At 40.0% G+C, this 5850-nt stretch overlaps 1 protein-coding gene across 6 annotated transcripts in view; it reads right to left on the reverse strand.

The window, feature by feature from the left end:
• The window catches only part of KIAA0825 (KIAA0825 ortholog), a 400677-nt gene that overhangs the window by 140698 nt on the left and 254129 nt on the right, over nt 1–5850 (reverse strand). The window lies entirely within an intron of this gene.

Below are 5850 nucleotides of genomic sequence, written 5' to 3' on the forward strand. Positions count from 1 at the left end.
ACATTACTTTATCAACAAAGGTCTGTCTAGTCAAAGCTACAGTTTTTCCAGTAGTCACATATGGATGTGAGAATTGGACTATAAAGCAAGCTGAGCGCCGAAGAATTCATGTTTTTGAACTATGGTGTTGGAGAAGAATCTTGGGAGTCCCTTGGACTGCAAGGAGATCCAACCAGTCCAACCTAAAGGACATCAGTCCTGAATATTCTTTGAAAAGACTGATGCTGAAGTGGAAACTCCAATGCTTTGGGCACCTGATGTGAAGAGCCAGCTCACTGGAAAAGACCTTGATGCTGGGAAAGATTGAAGGCGGGAGGAGAAGGGGATGACAGAGGATGAGATGGTTGGATGGCATCACCAACACGATGGACATGAGTTTGAGTAAGCTCCAGGAGTTGGTGATGGACAGGGAGGCCTGGCGTGCTACAGTCCATGGGGTGGCAAAGAGTCGGACACGGCTGAGCAACTGAACTGAACTTTCACTACTAATGTGTGCCAGGCTAGGTATGCTATGTTTTTATTCTTTAAATACATCTTGCCTTTCTTCTTTACCTTTTGTTGGCAAAGCTGCAGACTGAATTGCAGCTGCAAAGCTGGTGGTCCTCCTCTCTCTCGACCCCTTCATCTCCCATCTCTCCCATCTCACCCACCCCTGCTCTCCCTTCATTCTGTAGAAACGCTACCTGACTTTTACCACAAATTTCTACATGGCTATTTGTGTGTAAGTGTTACTCTTACTGGAATGAGCCTCGTGAAGGCAGGTCTCTCCTGTGTATATAGGCTCGTATTTCACTCAGTTCCTGCCTAACACCTACTTATTAAATGAATGAATACAGAAAAAAAAAAGAGGAATTACATAAGATGGTCAAATCGCTGAGATAAAAAAGAACCTGCACATACACCTTACATGAACGTACAGCTCAGCCTACATATTAAATAATTATTGACTTCTTCAAAGAGAAGGTAATAATTCTTGAATATAAATGTATTCAAGGCAGAGATTTTTGCCTATTTTGTTCACTAATGTATTCCAAGCACTTAAAGCAACGTCAAGCACACAGTAGGCATTTACAACATATTCACTGAATGAACAAAAAGTATAAAAAACCAGTTATTTTAAAACATGCTCAGACTTTTTATGTTATTTTTATTCTTATGGCTCAATTTCTTAACATTCCAGTTAAAGAAATTGAGTCCAATATCATTTTCTCAAATATTACCAGGTAATGTCCATAAGCAGAGATATTAAGAAAAACACAGAACTACCCAAACTGAACAGGAGTTTGCATACTGAAATACTTTGTTACAGAGAGAGGGGCTATCAAATATTCTGGAACCTATAATATCGTTTTACGTTAACTAAAATTCGTCAGCAGGTTTAAACTTCAGCTCTTGCCCAAGTTGTCTGGACTTAAAAGTTATGAAGGCTGAAGGGTCCATTAGATAATAACTTGTCATGTCGGAGCTGACGGTATCACTTTTGACCCACTCCTTACAGCTCTTGGATAAAGCGACCCTGTAATCATAGGCTTAGCCTTCTTTAAGGCAGCACACAGAGCCACTACCAGAAAGATACAGGAAAACCAGAAGCTGGGGCTGAGGTGGGGGTTAGTTCATCCCGCTAGTTCTCAAGGAAACTTTTCCAAATCAAAAACTGCAAAGGTCACACATCAGCCAACACCAGGGAAGATCCACAGCAATTCAGGAAGTGAAGATGAAAACTATAATCAAATTCTGCCACCTGAGTGGCACATTGCCTAATGCACAGATAACAAAATAGAAACCCCTAATCAAGAAGTCAGCACGCCATTTAGGACAAGGGTAGATTAAGCGGAGTGTCAACATGACTGCAAAGTCAGGCCGAGCGAAATACAGAGTGCTGACAACATGCGTCTGCTTCTTACCTATCCTTCTGATTAGCACACTTGGATAAGGTGCCAGAGCAAGGCTCGTGAACAGTAAGTGTAGGTGTGTACATGCTTGTGCATGTGAGTGTGCACACGTGCACATGTGTGTGTATATTTACTATCTGTTATTCAAACTTCAGTTCAGATAAATTCCTCAATCAGCCTCCACTGATTGCCATCCCTACCTCCAATGGATCCTTATTCCTTGGCAGTCAATACAGTGACCAAATACCACAAAGGATTAAGATCTGCTCATGTGTCAGTCTCCTCCTTTGGGCTGTAGGGTCTTTGCAGCAGGGTCACGTCTCACTCACCTCTGTACCTCATTGTATCAGCCACCTAGTGGGTGTTTCACAAAGCACAGAGAGAGCAGAGACTTTTGACCTAGACAGTGTCTGCTTGGTGAAATCCCAGCTCCATTAGTGAAGGTCTATGGCCCGGCGCCAAGGCCAGTATGCAGGGAAATTGGTCTTCAGCCCTTCATTCTGCGTCACCTCTGGAGTCATCCTGGGCTCTGACCCCTAGAGACCACAGATCAGTCTTGCCTGTCCCAGTACTCACCTCAGGTCCAGAGTTCCAGATATTCATTTGTCAAGAATAGGAGCTGGCATGAGCCCCAATTTTACTAGTCTTGTATGCTCCAGATAATAACTGATTTCCTATGAGCCTCAGTTTCCCCATACATTAAATGTGAATAATAAGACCTGTGCCTTGAATGACTGTCATGAAGACAGTGCCTGGCACACAGCGGACACTGAATAAATGGAAGCTATTGTTAAAGCATTTCTGTTGTTATCACCTCTGGCTACAAATATTATATAGATCAGTCTTCAGATGACTCTTAGCTGGAATCATAATACACAGCATGCTTTGCAGACACATACAGACAAAGGCCTGAAATGTTATTTTGAAATATAAAAGAGAGTCGGCACTTCACTAGATGCTTAAAAACAAGCAAGTATTCTTGCTTAAATCCTGACATGCCAGATTTTATACCTTCTCTAATTATCATTTTATGAATAAAAATGGGCAACTAATTCAGCTGCTGTATCTTCCTTCTGTTTGGAAAACAAGCATAATTATTTGGAGGCAGTGAGATATATGTTCCACAGCTTATTTGTCAAATCAAGACTTAAAAAAATTTACTATATATTCATGTAAGAATCTTCTATATTGTGCATGTTAAAATTTTAAGTGCCTGGGAAACGATGTACTAAAATAAGGCCTTTTTCCTCTCAGATATATCTTTAGAAGTCAAAGAAAATTATTATATTAGGGACAACCTCACTCTGAATATCTTTAAAAAATTTGTGAAGTATCAGATTCCCTCTCACTGAATTTCTAGAATTGTGTGCTAAATTTAAACATTTAGTAGTCACCACTGAATGATGAGTTTAAACATTTTTCTTATTGGTGGCGCTAGGCTGTGTCATGAGACCCGGTGGTAACTCCACTGTCCCCATGGCCCGGGGGTTATTCCTCTAGGAACCCAGCTTTGAGATGTTCCTATTCTTGGGGTGCTCGAACAGCATGGAGCCTCCTGACAAGGATCCTAGTGACTCCCAGGTCCACAGTCTCACCAACTAACCAACACGACAGAGAGGGATGTTTAAGGAAATGCTTATGCTTATTCTTTCTGCTTCCTTGTAAAGGTTGTCGTTTGGGGAAGATAGCTAAGGGCCCTGGGGTTAGCCCAACTCTGCTTTCAACCAGTTTCTAGAAGGAGGTAACTAAAATGATAGAAATTGAGAGAGTTCTTAGCCAGAGGCAGTGAGTCCGTAGGCGGGTGGGTTTCATCTCAATAGCAGTCTCTAGCATTCCTCCAGACTGCGAACAGGCAAGCATCTCAAGGACAAGAAAACATTAGCTCAGATGTTTTTGTTCTCATTAGTGATTTGCATTAGCTTCCTCACAAGAGAAAAAAATTGTTAAAAATAGGACTGAGGATGTTTTTAAGGAAAACATTATCAAAGAAAAACAATTTAAAAAAATTCAAATAGAGATTCACATGTACTCACAAGATAGCTACAGTAAAGAGTCAAGGTTCAAGACTACAGATACTGGAAGAAACTTTTGAGTTGAGAAAATAAGGGTCTGTTTAATCTAAATACAGATATTCACATACAGTCCTAGTTGCAAGTCTCAATGCATACCTATTTGGGTGGAAATTTAGCACAAAACCTGGGATGCTTTCCTATTTTCCCTTTGGTTTTTAATCTGTCCATAAACAAACACACATACGTTTGAGATGTGAAAAAAGCTTAAATTCTGTAGCAGCTTTTGTAAAAATAATGGAAATTTTTGTAAAAACAGCTTTAAACACCCTGTTTGCCAAGTCAACGAATGTGCCAATTCTGTGAAAGCTGCTACCGGTTTTGTGCTCGTCAAGAGTTGTGGAACCTGGCCTGTTCTGACAGTCACCGGAGATTATTTAAATATAAGAATAACTACAATTCTATCAGCCAGTTCTTAAGATTGGAGTAAGGCCTCTGAATTAAAGGCCTACCCTAAACATGAGTGGCATATAGCAACCAATCACCCTTAACTGTGACTGGCCCCCAATTACAGGGCTTATGTGGATCAAACCCCTGCCTGATTTTTTGACCTACTGATAATCAGGGAATTTTTGTTGTTGCAGCTGGAATTCAAGGCCTACATCCTTGTGCTTCTCTCTTCTTCTGTACCCTTTTGGATAATAGCATGCTTGAAAAGGTCATTGGCCCAGAACAGGATTACTCATAGTTGTGTTATTTTCTATAACAATCCTCATGGATGCTTTCAGATGCTTGCTGAAAACAATACTGTAGAAGACAGAAGCATTTTTATTATATTTTAGACAACTCCAATAATGTAAACATGCATTCAGGGAAAGATAAAAAGAATGACCATTTCACTAAAGAAAAGAAGAACGACTCTTTAGAAATTCAGTGGAGGCCCTAACGTATACAAATGAATGGATAAAAGAACAACCAAAGCAATACAAATATTTTTTTTTTAAATATTCCAAAGGGCAGTTGTTTTATATTCACTGTGGTTCTACAAAGTCTTGGAACTTATCACTATACAGTGAGACAAAAGTCACTGTCTTATTGTCACTGTCACTTTACTGATTAAAAAAATAATAATAACTTAATAGCATACCAATGGAAGGGAGGTCAAAGAAGTCTGCCTGAAGATCAGGCAGTAAGAAGGTACATTTTTAGCACAGAATTTAAAAACATTACTAACACCCACAAAATGTTAGCCTGCTCTTTTTTTTTTTTAAACTATAATGATGTATCAGCAATTCTGAACAATATCAATAACAAAATACTTCTCCCCACCAGAAAAATCTTTCATGGGTCTAAATAATAAATGACTGCTACGGTGGTTACACCTGTATTTTAATACTATCCATAGGTGAAGTGAGTGAAGTCGCTCATTCGTGTCTGACTCTTTGCGACCCCGTGGACTGTAACCTACCAGGCTCCTCCGTCCATGGGATTTTCCAGGCAAGAATACTGGAGTGGGTTGCCATTTCCTTCTCCAGGGGATCTTCCCGACCCAGAGACTGAAGCCGGGTCTCCCGCCTTGCAGGCAAACGCTTTAACCTCTAAGCCACCAGGGAAGCCCAATACTATCCATACACAAGCTTCAAATTAGCACATATTATTACTTATTCTTTAATACACATTGTATTCTGCATGGAAATTAAACTGTATGTGTTCACTGCAAGATGAAGTTCAAGAGTAAGATTGCAAGCACTCTCAAGTTGTCTAATGTGGCTTTAAGTGCAGTTGATGTCTCCAACTCCTGTACTATGACGTATTCCTGTGTTTAAACTGAAATAACCAGTGCCAGCACAGCAAGATAGAGATGGAGACACAGAACTTGAATTAACTGTCTTTTCTTCTAAATGACCACTTGGAGTTTTTATATATGTTGAAAAATTTTAATTTATAGA

This window comes from Ovis aries, chromosome 5, assembly GCF_016772045.2.
Source record: "Ovis aries strain OAR_USU_Benz2616 breed Rambouillet chromosome 5, ARS-UI_Ramb_v3.0, whole genome shotgun sequence".
NCBI lineage: Eukaryota > Metazoa > Chordata > Mammalia > Artiodactyla > Bovidae > Ovis > Ovis aries.